At 44.3% G+C, this 14598-nt stretch overlaps 1 protein-coding gene across 4 annotated transcripts in view; it reads left to right on the forward strand.

The window, feature by feature from the left end:
• LOC142993006 (zinc finger MIZ domain-containing protein 1-like) overlaps positions 1 to 14598 on the forward strand; it is a 112950-nt gene that overhangs the window by 22904 nt on the left and 75448 nt on the right. For all 4 annotated transcript variants that reach the window (XM_076143599.1, XM_076143601.1, XM_076143600.1 and 1 more), the window contains exon 2: positions 7240 to 7341. The gene's annotated coding sequence lies outside the window, so the exon portion shown is untranslated. The remainder of the gene's footprint in view (positions 1 to 7239; positions 7342 to 14598) is intronic.

Consider the following 14598-nt stretch of genomic DNA (forward strand, 5'->3'; position numbering starts at 1 on the left):
CACCACCCCCCTCCCATTAGCCATGTACACCCCTCCTCCCCTCCCTCGACTTCTCTATGCATATGTCCCTCTCATTGCCTTTCCTTTCTATTATTATGAGAGGGAGGAGGAAAAGATATGGGAGGGCGATGAAGTAAAAAGGGTTGAAAATGCAAATACAGGTCTGTAGTTCTTCCTTGTGACAGATCAGGCCTCATTACACCCACCTCTGGGCTGCAATTGGCTGAGGATCACTTTCTCTCTCTCTCTCTCGCTATCTCTCTCTCCCCCCCCCCCCCTTTTTCTTGTCTCCATTACATTATGAATTATTTCCCCTCCAATAAACCCCTCTCCTGGACCAACAGCAATGATGGTGAGACTATCCAGGTGACCAAAGAGGAAGCTCTGGAGACATTAGCCACAGTTTGCGTTGCAAGGCCTAGCAGGACTGAGATGGCCGGAGTGGGGGTGTCATTTTTATGTCAGTGGTCAGCATAGTGCGCCTTTGCATCTCCACCCTCTCTCTCTCTCTCTCTCTCTCTCTCTCTCTCTCTCTCTCTCTCTCTCTCTCTCTCTCTCTCTCTCTCTCTCTCTCTCTCGGGAGCTGCTACCACCTTCTCGCTCTGATAGGGAAAGAATGGAAACAAAGGAAGTAAAATACGGGCGCCCTCTCAGGTTGCTGTCGCTTTTGAAACAAGATATACCGTATAGAGGAGGGAGTAGAAATTATATTGAAGCCATCAATTCATGTAAGAGTCTCATGAGCGTTGCTCACTCTTTTGATCTTGAAAATTATAGGTATGCGGAGTTATTCTCAATTGAAAGAGTATAGCCTTTTTTGCTTCATTTAATTCACATTTTCAGGTTTCTTGTGATGAAATGTGATCCAGAATGTAAACAATTCATGCTAGAGGGCAAAGTGTTTGATAACACATTGGGACGATAAGCACAGCATGACGTAAATGAGCTTTTGCATAAATAAGACGTGTAATTGGTAGTTTCTATGATGCTGATCTGGTTTGTATCGACTCACAACATGTATGTAAGTGCCAGCTTGTGCTTTGGAGAGTGTGTGTTTGCCAGTGTGTGTGCACATATGTGTGTGAGGCTCCATAATTACAGCCGTGGTGGTTAACTAGGTGCTGGTAATGAGCGGAGAGTGAAGATTGGAAAGCTAACTGATCTGGTGTCTCATATTCTCTAAATGTATCACACTCAAAGTCATTATCTCTAAACCTGTAATCACCACATGTGCATATGTGTGGAATAAGCTCCCATTCACTAAAATGATACACTTCATGTTAATGGAATTGCCTCCCAACCACATGTGGCTGTAATGTAAACACTCCATGTGGATGTCCTCAGAGACTGCAGGCGTGTGGGTTTGGAAAGTGTTCAGTCACTCCTGTGCTACCTGATGTCGCCTTTCATTCAGTCGAGTGTGTATACATTTACCTATGTTTACATTACCTAACTGCTGCAAACTGTCAGACTGATTCATAGTATTTGAATAAACAATGATAACAGTAATGAATAACATGTCGTAATAATAAATACAAAGTCAAAATAAACACTAATTTAAATTGTTAATTTAATGTTAATATCTTAAATAAATAATATTGTTGGTTGTCAACATATATGATAGAAAATTATTATGTTATAGTTGTTGTAATTATTATTGGTATTATTAATATTGCTAGTGAGAGATCGTCAGGTGTGCCTTGGGAAATTATCCAAAGTCCAAAAAATACATTATTTACTTACTGCAAATAATGTGCCATGGTTGTTCGTCTGTGCCTGCAATGTAGTGACTGGCGGAATAATTCAATCCTCTTCCATGTGTACTGACTGACCTGCCCAGTAGGTGGCAGTAGCGAAATAATGACCTTGTTAAGTTTAAGACAATAGAATAAGTAATGTGCGCGAGAGGTGTCTGTAACAAGACATACGGCGATGGACAAATATTTCAAAAGGAAAAATGAAAACTCCCAACTGGGCCCTGGACAAAATGCTAACCCAGATGAAGGGAGTAACATGAGTGGTGGTCAAAAGAAAGCAAAAACGGTGAGCTCAAGCATATACAGCGAATTATATCTTTCTTTTGGATTTACTGTGCACCGACTCCGTCATGCTTGGTGTGCGGTGAAACAGCAACAACAGTGTCATGGTCCCAAACTAGCTTAAACGCCATCTCCAAACAAAACGCGGAGGAACAGGCAACTCTTATGAGAAAAACTACAACGGTGTCTTCGATAGCTCTCTAAGCTAGCTACTTAGTAGTTGAACTCGTAGCCAAATCCAAAAAGCCACACACTGTGGCAGACACATTAATGCTAACTGCCTGCAAAGCCACTGTAACTGACTGAGTATAAATACATTGACAGACTATTGAATAATTGTCATTGTAAATGTGTCATTCTGTAACACTTTTGGTCGGTGGTGTGACTCAGGATTTTTTCAATATAAAAATTGTGCCTTGGCTCAAAAAAGGTTGAAAACACTGCCCTGAACTATCTGCTGTATGGACTCGCAGGTTATTTGCTCACATTCCCTCTGTGCTTCACGTAACCTGCAGGTTATAGATATTAGAGTTAATGATGTCTAAAGCCACATCATCTCCACAAGCACCCAAATTTCAACAACAGAAGCAACAGAGGCGATCGAGAAGATTGTTTTCCTTGTTTTGTTTTGCGGTTCCATTAACGTCGTTAGAGCAGAGATGAAGGCGTCTAGGAGAGAAAATTGCAAATGTTTTGCAAACAAACAAATGTGAGTTGTCCGTCTGATACGGTTTGTAGATGCTCGTCAAACAAATCAGCAATTTTCAGTCTTGTTATCTCCAGTCAGTAGTTCTGGGGTTAGGAGCCAAAAAAATGGATAAGGGATGAATAGGTTTGGTAGTAAGATCAGGTTCCTTGCTGTGAAAAGAAGGGAAGTTCCAGAGCTGCTTGTCAAAGACATGTACGCCCTCATATCTACAAACAAACAATAACACAAGATGTTAAGATGATAGTTTGATAAATGTGTTTGCATGGTTTATGGTAATCTGACTTCCACAGACAACCTGACTTCATGTGATTTGTTTGTTGATCAGTAGGATGAGTGAGAGCTTCAAGGAAAGAGATTATTTTGTTACTTACTTAGATGAATATATTTATTTTATTCATTTGATTGTTACATGATACAGCCCCCCGAAAACATGTTTTTCCCTCAGCACGGCCGTGAGTGACATCTCTGGTGCATGCACAGAGTCAAAACAGAAAGAAAAGCAAACTAACTTGTATACACATTAGGTAATTAGAATGATTGAGGAGGTGAAATGGTTACCAGAGTCGCCGCGTGTTTACACATCGTCCCGTTTTCATCTTTCTTCAAAATAAAAACCCGGTACTCTCCTGGATATCATCACAAACCGCAGATTGCCATTCCAACATGTGTCGTTCCAGCTTTTCCTGCTTTGACTTGAAGTGTCTTCCCTTTGAGGGCTGAGTGTCTTTTGAAAAGCAGAGATGCATGTCGCAGTTGATCCTGCATGTCTTGAGCATATCAAAAACAGGAAGCGCCATAAAGGAGCCGTCGTGATTTTTCTGTGCCAAGGTAGAAGTGGAGCGCCGCTGAGGGAGGTGAATGGGAGGTGAAAGTTTTAGAGCTGTAATTATAATCACTCCTCTTCTCACATTTTGTCTCCTGAATTGGCTGCTTTTCAACCTTTCTCTCATCGCTACTTGTCAGGCAAAAGGTGGTTGAAAAGTTAAATTTGGGCAATTTTAAGGAGATTGTTAGAGAATTTTCGCAAAAGCAGGTTCATCACCCGACAGTTACAAGTGATATTGATTTCATTACGTTGCATTACAGAATATTCACTTCCTATTTAAGGTTAAGTAGCTTTGCAGGTATCTGTTGCTCTGAGCGTTTGAACTAAATAAAACACAAATGTTATCATTTATCAATGTAATAATTAGGAGAAATCTGAATCTGTCTATCTAAACAAACCTTTCAAACACCAACAACATTAATAACTTGTCACGTCGGATCTTTTCAGCACCTTTTTAGCCTAATTTGGAACGTTTAATTCTCGCGGAAATCAACGTTTAATAATAACGTCACTGTGAAACTTCTATTCCTTGATCCATGTGCTTTATGCTCATGTGCACATCCACATCTACAAAAGCTACTGTATGTTCCAGTTAAAATGCAAATGCGGCCCACTGTGGAACAGGCTGGGTGGGTGGACAGCCTGTGGCTTTCCTCACAGTGTTAAATGGGAGTCAGGTGAGCTTTCTCCCCAGGTGGACCTCAAGCTGCTATTGTCCAGGCTCGGCGGGTGGCACCCACCCAACCACCAACCAACCCCACCCTTAGTCATCACATTTACCATAGGTCGAGCAGGCGTCACGGCTGTTGCGCGTTCCTAGCAAACTCCCTCCGATGCTGACTAGAGAGGAAAAAGGCCGATCCAGCTCGGGTGGCTGCAGCCACTGTGGGGATTTTGATTCCATGAGGACCCAATTAAACCTGGGCGGCCCTCTCTGAAGGAATAATAACAATGATAAATGCACCTCTGTGGCGGACTTAAAATGGGCAGGGAGGAATGTTTTATTGTGTCTGCCTATCCTGACACAATTTACCCCAGGCTCTCCTTTTGCTTTATCAGGAGGTTTAAAGATCTCACCTTGTGGAATGCTTTTTCTCTCTCAGGAGTTATCTTGTGTGTGGGCTTTAAAGAACATCAAATCTTCTTTGTATGTACTTTCAAATGGTTTTGAGATGCACACAGCCCAAATCTCAGTGTCAGCCTTCTTTATTTTTAAAGGCTTTAAAGTCATGAAACAATGACGGAACGTGGCAGAGTGTCTCTTACAATTCCGAAAAGGAGAGCAACTTTATAGAAATAGGATGAAACACACAGCTGATCTAAAATGAAGAGAATTAGCCTTGATTTAAAGAAAATCCCTGAATCGACTTGATTTATATCGTAGACGAGTAGAATCACTCAGTACAAACCTCCACCAAGGCCGAGTTGTCTTCCCATCACCGCCGACGCAGCTCAGCAATCTTTAAAGACACAGTACCTTCAAAATAGCCTGTTTTCACTCAGTGTGCACACGTAGGTCTCAAAATTGACTGTTAATGAAAAAAGGAACAAGGAAATGTGAGTGGGTCTCCTGTATTTGGTGTCGCTGATGCTTTATTTGATTTATTTTGCAAGCTGTTGTTTAATTTGCCACTGTGAACAGATCTGTAGTCATTTCAGACTCGGGGCTTGTTTTATATCAGTCGGGCGGTAATTCATATTTGTCCATCAGAAGAAAAAACTCTAATTAGATAACAGGCCTCTGTGTTCCAGATTTGCAGTTTGCCAGCAGTTTATCAATTACTGCTTGTGGTTTCATACTGCCAGTCAGTCTTTGTCTGGGAGCCGAGCCTCCTCCTCCTCCTCCTCGCCGTGCTGCAGAGTCGTGTTATTGTACTTAAACAAATCAATTCTGTTGCAGTTGAGCTTTTTTTCCCTCCATCCCCCGTCATTATGAACTGTTTGCAGTGCAGAGCGCATTGATTTTTCACAGCCCTGGAAAAGCTGTTGATGAATAGCACAGAGGTATCTGGGGAGAATCTGGCTTTAAAAAGGAGGCACCCGGCGTCAAACCCCTCCTCCTCCTCCTCTCCCCGACCCATTGAGCCCCCCAGCGCTCCTCCACTTTCTCTTTCCACATCCAAACGGGGGAGAAATGCAGCCTGAAAAATCTTCCAATGATAAAAAAGGCCGATTTTTAGAAAAAAGCTGCCAGTCACCAGGGGCTGCCTTCTCCCGCCGAATTGTGAAACGATACCTCGTGGTGAGATGGTTTTTATATTTGGAGCATTAGCCCGGTGCTGTCAACCAAAACATGAGACGAGGAGAAGCCAGAGGAGTTCTGGTGCTCTCACTGTGTGTCAGAGATGAAAATGATTCTCCTAACAAGACACAGGGAGGACGGCAAAGTACAGGACCGGTGGCAGAAATGCATTAAGGAACACATCAGAAGTGGAAAGTAACAAAGTACATTTACTCAAACGCTGTAGTGTTCACCTACTGCTATTTGACAGCTGTAGATACATGGCAGAATAGGAGTCAAATGTTATAAAAAAAAACATGATATATGACCATAAAATGTCCTTTATTTCCCCCCTGACTTTGTTTCCCTCCTTTCTCTCCTCTTCCCCGATCATTTAGTCCTTCTTTCTTCTTTCTATTCATCCTCCTCCTTTCTGTCCTTCTTTCCTTTTTTTCTACTTCCTGCTTCCTCCTCCCCCATTTCTTTCATCAAACGACTTGAAAGCACAGAAACACTACCAGCTACTACTTAAACCTGTTTCACTGTGACTTCACTAAAACTAAAAAGAAGTAGCTTAACTTACTTGTTCCCGAAAGGCCATGAATATTTCCTCCATCAAGTTAACACACACAGACACACAACTGCAAGCAACTCAAAATACCCTCCAGACATTTTTATGCGTATGTTTTCTGTCCCTTTCGGCGCTTTGATATTCCACAGATCAGCTATTATGGAGTGTAAAACAAACTAGTTTGATGCCCGCTTTTTCCTTTTGACTCAGTCGGCTGTGAAAATGGATGCGGTGATCTTGGAACAAAAGTGCAGGACTCTCGACAGTTACAAGACCCCGTGTTTGTGTTCTTTCTTCAAGATGTTTATCGACTATTCAAGATCTGACCTCCACCTAGGCCCCTCACTCAGCTATCTGAAGAAGACCTCACATCCACAATTTTGGAAAATCCTAAAAATGTTGGAATGAAGCTGGTTTTGATCCTAAAGACACAACATTGTAATTCAAAATATATCCAATGTTTTCATTTTTCAAGGGTCTGCTTCATGTCTCTTATGCATTAAACGTGTCGTCGGGCGTTGTTCTAAACTACGGAAAGGTCTCTCTTAATAGGCTTATCTGTCAATCTCGAGTAAATTCACGAGCAGAACGCCACGCACCGCGGCAGTGAACTTACCCTGTGCTGGATGTTTATGACGCCGTGGCGGTCATGTGAAGTATCAGGCCCTCTTTTGATTTGTCCCCTGTGCGCATGAGAGCATGAAGGAGCCGCATCCATGCAGGGAAGAGATGTATCGCGTTAAAGCAAGGCACAAAACGGAAAAAACGCTCAAAGCTCCAAAGGAATCTTCTTTCCCGAGTCAGGAAAATATGGACGCAACGTCATGTTCTGGAGCTTGATGGTTAATGGTGTGTTTTATTCTCTGGTTTCAGGTGCCCGGAGACGTGAGGTGTTGGAGTGTTTCTATCTTCCTGGTGTGTGAATGGGTGGGGGGGCCCTTCCTGGTGAAGCATCAAGGACTGAAGTCAACACAGGTAGGAAGCGTCCCCATCCATTTCCCTTCATATAGGCCTGTACACGCTAATGCAGGGGTGCGGAACATCTCCACTGACAACGACGGCCTTAAATACCATTTATCGGTTAGCTATCCGTAGCTAGCTAGGTACTAGCGCATATTAACGGTAAATATCCGCCAATAGTACTGTTATTGTAACTGTAACTGTTACTTATTAAGGTTCTAGTGATGAAAAGTCAAATGTGACAGCACCGTTTCATATCGCTCATTAAAAACATCGGTCATATTATGTGACATGATTTATTTTCCAACTCTTATGTCGAGAAAAGCTGAACGTAGCGACTCACACAAAGCTAGGAGTTATTGTTTTAGATTGCATTAGAGCGTACCTAACACGCTGATCTCTGAGTTTATTGTAAACGTGCATCATCATAGTGGGACCTTCGGATGTCCCTGTTGATAAATTGATTCCAGAGAAGAAGCCATGTCTCGCTTTAAAAACGTTACAGATGGAATTGGATGGAAGTTGTCAGTAGAAATAGATATTTGTGGCTGAGCTAGAATATCAGGCTCCTCTGTCAAGTTGAGTGATTTATAGACTGTAGCATTGTTTGCTGGGAAATGCTTCGGTCCCCACCAATTTCTTATCGAGTGTCTTTGATAAACATGTGACGGCAGCGATTTGTGTGTGTGGCCGCCGCCGCTGCCTCACCCTGCGCAGCGCCGTTGATTCCATCATCAGCTCCCGCAGGCTACGAATAACAAACTGCTGAGATTGTCGCATCTGTTTGTGCTTTACGCTGAGATCCAGGTCGAACAAACAGCTACCCCGGCTTCCTGTGACATCACATAAACATGAGGTCACTACTGTCCTCACCTGAGTACACACACCATCACCATACCTGTTTACACCATCTTTGATCAGTGGATTATTACTTTTATAACCTGTTTAGACTTGGAATTTCTATTTTACTCTTATTAATTTCCTACCATACCTGATTCTTAAGCATGAATGCCAGAAATTCCCTGATTAAAAAAAAAAAGAAATTGAAAAATAATGAAGATGAGCCCTGCGATAAGTGTATCACACTAATGTGATGTTCCACTAAAAGGGATATTATGTTGGGGGGAGGGGTGTAATTGGTTCATCCACAGTATTATACAATGTAGCTAGGGCTTCATGGTTTAGGAATTGGGACATCCAGCATATACACACGCACGCGTCCGTACACACGCTCACACACACTCAGAGAGTGGTTAATCTTGATTAGAGTAGTGTGAATGCTTAGAAACACGGCGTCCCGGCAAACATCTGCCCACCGCACAGCCGAGTGGGATAAACCAAAGTGATTATTGCGGAGTTGTCAGTGCGAGGTAGGCAGCGAGAGCGAGTGAACCGTGACGATGTGACACGAACGGGAATGTGACATGAGTGGCGTAGGGCTTCACAGGCGGCTCCCATTTGCTCTGACTCAGTGACAGACTTTCCTCCTCTGTTGTGTGTGTGTGTGAGGGGTTGTGATGGAAGGGTTGCACTCACAGAAAACAGAAAGAGACAAGAGTGTGATCCAGGAGGCAAATGACCACAAACACCCTACCAGGAATGAAATGTGTAGCAGTTCTGACACTCAGTGGGTCTTATCAGCGTGGAACCTACTGACATCGTCTGTGAGACCAGGTTGGTCTTTGTCTCTGCTGCGCCAAAGCAAAAGCCCTAATGAATAATTGCTTTCCTCTGTGAAATGTGAGGGGTGCAGACATTCTGTTAACCTCGCTTAAAGGAAAGGGGGGGGGGAGAAAAATCCCCTTCCTGTCAGTGGTCTCTGTTTCTCTCTGTTCTTGCGAGATCTGGAACTGATAAGTGTGAGGCCTCTGGTAACTGAACAGGAAGGATAGAGGGCCCCGGCCTGTAGGAGCCCCAAACACACACACACACACACACACACACACACACACACACACACACATATGTCCACAGCCAAACAAAGAGAGCAAAAGCCTGACACTTCACTTCAGGTTTGAAAACATTAACGCCTATTAGAAGGATTAGCAGCTCGTTTGATGTCGAGAACTCCTATTTTGTCGATGTCTCCGATGAATGTAAAGCAGCAGTTTGAAGGTTAAAATGCAGAGAAAATGTATTGTAATCAAGTTAAAGGTTTGGCGGCGGCTTACGTGTTCAGACACAAACACACGTCTCTTGTTCAGCCGGCTGGTGTTGAGTCAAGTGGAAGTACTTTATTATACAAGCACATGGCAAAGCACCGAGAGTTTGTCATTCATCCTGACCACCCAGGGCTCTGAATGACAAGCTGTTAAACTGATAAGCTCACACTGGTATTATAGTGAGTGGACATAGGTGTTTCCTATTGCAGGTGCTTTAAAGGAAACATTTGTACAGATTTCCATGCCTACTACTGTGCAAATGAGACAATTGTAGGCCACCGCACGAAATGCCTGCTCTGTTGTAAAGTGTGAGGCCAGGTCAATGTTATTCCTGTCTGCTCCATTCTCAGCATTTGGATGTATAACTAAGACTCTAAACAAAAGTGAAACCTTAAATCAAATCTGATCAAGTCATCTCTAGCTCCCTGGTTTAAAGAGATCAACGTTAGATACCTTATTTGGCCAGAAGCTGTTTACTTCCTGGCACCGATTTGCTGACCTCTTCCCTAATGGGTGTGTCTAACCAGGTTTGATGGCGGGAAAATACATATACGTATACACATATGGATTACTATGATTCTCTCACTGCAGAGGAATCAGACAATTTGGCTTTGCAGTACAGTACTACTACACATCGGCTACACAAAGAGTGAACACACGTACGCAAGCAGGAATTTGAATGAATTGAACAATTGGTGGAGGCGGTTGACTCAGGGATTCATCATGTTTTCCATAATCCTTGTGATAACGTTAATCTGATTTCTTGTTGATTCGTTGACTCGTGTGGAATTTGCTCTCCCTCTCTCTGTCCTAACTTCTATCTCACTATACCTTTGGTTGAAAAAACAACTTTGGAAATCTCAGGCATATCTTTTCAGGTCAGGACTCTGGTGGAGATGTTCCAGGGTGGTATCCTTCCCAGGGAAAAAGTGTGAGATAACGTGCCGGGGTGACAGCTGAATTATTAGCCCATTAGTCACCGCGGAGAGGTGGATGAACATGGCATCCGTCAAGAGAGTGCCTCTATTCCCCCCCGCCCCCGGATAGCCTCCCTAAATGCCGGCTAGGAATCTTGTACGTCTCTCCCACTGATGTAGGAGCTGGAGGGCCGGGGGTCAGAGAGCACATTCGGCGCTATCCCGGCACGCTCTGCTGCCGCTGCCGCCGCCGCCGCCGCTGAGGATGATGACCCGACAGCCTGTCCTAGGAACAGTGCTGCAAAACACAGAGGCAGAACTCAGTGTACTGATCTAAAAATAGAGGCGGCGTCATCCTCACTTTCCCCTGCCGTCACACACGCGGCCTAAACTGGTGCTGGTGTGCAACCTCAGAGACAAAAGCAACAACCGGCCCCCCCTGCTGCCCCCGGTGACATGCCAGAACACGTTTGATTGACAGAGTGACTGCAGCTGTGCAAAGTGTGTGTGCGTGTGTTTAGTCAGGACAGATGTCTTCCACGGATGCGTCTGACGGTCTGGAGTTGGAGGAAGCCATTAAGTCGTAGTTGCTCAGAGATGAACCCTTTAATAGCCTTTTGCATCTTTGTACCTGCTTGAACAATGGCGTCACAACAAAGAAAATTGTCGAATATCCAGCAAATGAACTTGCCTCCTTTCCTTTCCGCGAACGAAAGCTGATATCCCTTTGACACGCTATCCACGGAGAACATGTCAATTTCCTGCCCGTGATGAATAGCCCCGACCGTGCCACGCTTCACAAGCCAACAAATTAATTAATGGTTTGGTGTAATATGTTTTAAGAACACTTGGCATTGAGCTGCTGTAGGCCCGTGCACTCCTCTACCCACACGCTGTTTCTTTGCACAGCTTGAAATATGACCGCATTAACAAGCCTTTCTGCCATATTACCGCATTTCTCTTTGTCACTGAAAGTAGCTTCTGCAGTCTCATTAGCTGGGTACATTTGCTCGCCGGAGAAAATAACCAAGACCCAACAACCTTGACAGCCCCTCTCGCGCTGCCATTACACGCCCGTCTCTACTACACGTTCTATTTGCGCGCCGCCGCTATAGAGCAAATGAAATGATGATAGCGGCTGGTAGTGCTCCAGGGGTCTTGAATTAGCCGCGGGATGATCTGACTGCAGGTCAAGTGGCCCCAGTTTGGAGCTTGTGTTTACACTCGTGAGATAAATGTAGGTTCAGATGCAGCTTAATGTCATTGAAGTACACCTGCCGACCCGTAGAAGGTGGGAGGTGGAACCCAGTCAGGGTTTGGCTCTGAAGTCACAAGAGAAATTACCAAATGACGCAACGTTCCTTCAAGGATTTGTGTCTTTTCTCTGTCCATTAAAAGCTGGCAGGTACAATATGGTAGCAGCGCCCCGTTGTGCTGATCAGCGTCTATAGCATGAAGCCCCACACAGTGATTTGCACTCAGCCGTCTTTGAAAATCCAAAGAATTGGTGTCAGACGTCACTGATAGTCATCAATTTCAGAGTTGCTTGGTAATTTTTGGGATCAAAGAAGATGATGAGGACGATGGCGCCGATGCTAGTCCCGCTAAAGGAAATGATTGAATCGTCAAGGCAAAACAGCTGTCTTGTCCTGTGCCCCCCTCCCCCCCCGCTCCTTCTCTCTATCTCTCTCTCTCTACTAATGGTTGATGATGACGATAGCGGAGTGTAAGTGAGTGCAATTGACAGCGGAGTGTGAGCTTCCTCGGGGAGGAGAGGGAGGCTGCGTCTGAGCCGAGCCGAGAGAGCGAGGAGGCAGGCAGCAGGGTGGTCATGAAACATTCATGCACCTGGAGACTCTTAACACAAGGAGAGCAAGCTGAGCCAGTAATGAAGTAAGGAGGAGAGGACTTTTAATGGCTCTGTTAGTCCTTTTATGAGATTAGCTTTAGTCTGGCTTTTTGTATAAATTGCATTAAAAGCCTAATTGCATATCGTGATTTAACGGTGGAGTCGTACTCGCAAAATAGATTCTGCCACAGTGCCTTGCGGAGAAACTTATTTACAATTGGAAAAATCTGATCTGTGGTTCACTGTGAAATATATTTAGTAGCACAGGCGTTACAGGCGGCCATACATCGGGAAGGAATTCCCAAGGCTTACGAGACACATTCGGACACAAAAGCTTCCCGACTTAATCACTTGTACCGACAATGAGACGCAATTGCGCTTAATTTACTGAAAAGTCAAAGATGCAAAACCCCGAGCCAGTCTCCCGTGGAGCATTTCCATAAAAGGCATCAGTGAGTCACGGGTGGAATTAATAGGCTTCTGCTGGTCGCTGAATATATACGTGATGAGTTGCATAATCGGAGTGTGAGGAGAGTCTGCTAGGTGAGGAAATGCGAGACGTACCTTATCTGATTATAAGGCCGACATGCATGAGGAAATCAATTGGCAATCGCATAATCTAGGATTCTTTCTTGGAAGAAACGCGTTCATTTTTTGGCCAATTTCAATCTAATAACAGTGTTTGAATCCTTGATCAAAGTTGTAATGTTCTTTTAAACGTATTGTGTGTCAGTAGGATTGTGTAAATGCATTTGAGCTACGGTTTTGGATCGACAGCGGCAGCTATGTTACTTGTTATTCGTTATTGCGAGAGTGTTTTGAAATTGGTTTGTGCCTCGTGCCTCCGCCTGGCTCGGTCTCCCATCGTCATTCTCAGAAATGAAGGTAGGATATTTCAAACTCAAGGCCGTAATGTATCCTATAGTGTTAACTTCCAAATGCATGTTTAAAAATGGGTGAAATCCTTTTTGCCTTCTGCTCTACGGACGTGTCATTGAGTTTGACAGCAGAAATTGAATTATTCCCATCGCTCAGCCGCCAGCGCCGCTTTGCACTGTTGACATAACCATGATTGCACCAAATGTGGACATCCCCAGTTGCGCCGGTTGAACAGTTGTCCCTCCTAAACTGACCCTGCTCGTGGGCTGCGAGACAAAAACGTGCATGTGCTCATAGAAGGACAGAAAATGCGAGGGGGTTGGGGGGCCAGAGAGAGAGAGGGAGAGGTAGAGGGATGGCAGGGGAAAGATGAAGAGTGAGGAGATGGGAGAAGTAATATTTAGACAGCTGCACGTGTAGTGTCGTATATCCCTGTCAGTGGCGGGGTGGGATTGAGGGGGGGGGGAGGATATTTTAGTGTCCTCAGTCGGGCCTGTAACACCCTCAGACAAAGTCGCTGCAGTGTGGGTGTCACTGCACCCTTCAGACGCTGCTCTATAAATCACATGTCATCTACAGGCTTATACCACCTGCCGCCTTGTCGGGCCCTTTCGGGAATTTTTTGAATTTTCCAATCGCCGGATTTTGACATGTCTATAAGGATTAAGGCAAATTCAAGTGTTTGCAAGAGATTTTTGTGTAATCCGTGTCGATCAAATTCAAGGAACGCGCAGAAATTCGTCTTATCATGGATGTCTGCCGTGTTAAGTAATCAGGTTTTGGAGTATCATACATGCAAGTCAGGAACAAAACCAAGCCTCAACCTCCACAATCCAATTTTGTAGCAGAGACATTCTTGTCTGTGAGTCCTGTGTAGGCAGATCTTTCCAAACAAGCTCCACTGAGCAATTGCTTTGACAGATTACTGCCTTTTAAGGCAAAATGACACAAAACTGACCAAACTTTTAAGCAAAAAAAACCAATCCAGTCGAGATTTATACGGCATTTTTCAATTTCGGCCGCTGCCAAACTGTTCTTAGTGTTGTCCGATGAGACCCCGATACAGTAATGGCGATTGTGCGAGCCAGCTGGTCACATGTCTGCCGTCCTGTGCTAGACTGGCCCTGTGCCTTGACCATGAGGTGGTGGATGGCAGCTGACTGCTCTGATTCACTGGGAACTGAACTTGTGTGTTGTGCGCCTCACAATGGATTGACTCACAGGGAGGCGACGCCGAGCTTTTTCACTCTCCATTTCTCTGCCATTTTACTGCAAGTTTCTGTTTGAGCTCTTTGTTGCCTCTGTGTGTGTTTACGGTGGATGTTTCTGGATGTTTTGCCCGATTTCTCCAGATTTCAGAAGTCTGATTCCACTTGCGCTCTATTCTTTTTCACTATTTGAAAGTATTTCCAACACCGTTTGGCAGACTGATGTTTAATAAACACATTTACTTGCTAAAAGAAGC

This window comes from Genypterus blacodes, unplaced genomic scaffold, assembly GCF_046128005.1.
Source record: "Genypterus blacodes isolate CSIRO-AG114 ecotype Tasmania unplaced genomic scaffold, CSIRO-AGI_Gbla_v1 ptg000026l_1, whole genome shotgun sequence".
Lineage (NCBI taxonomy): Eukaryota > Metazoa > Chordata > Actinopteri > Ophidiiformes > Ophidiidae > Genypterus > Genypterus blacodes.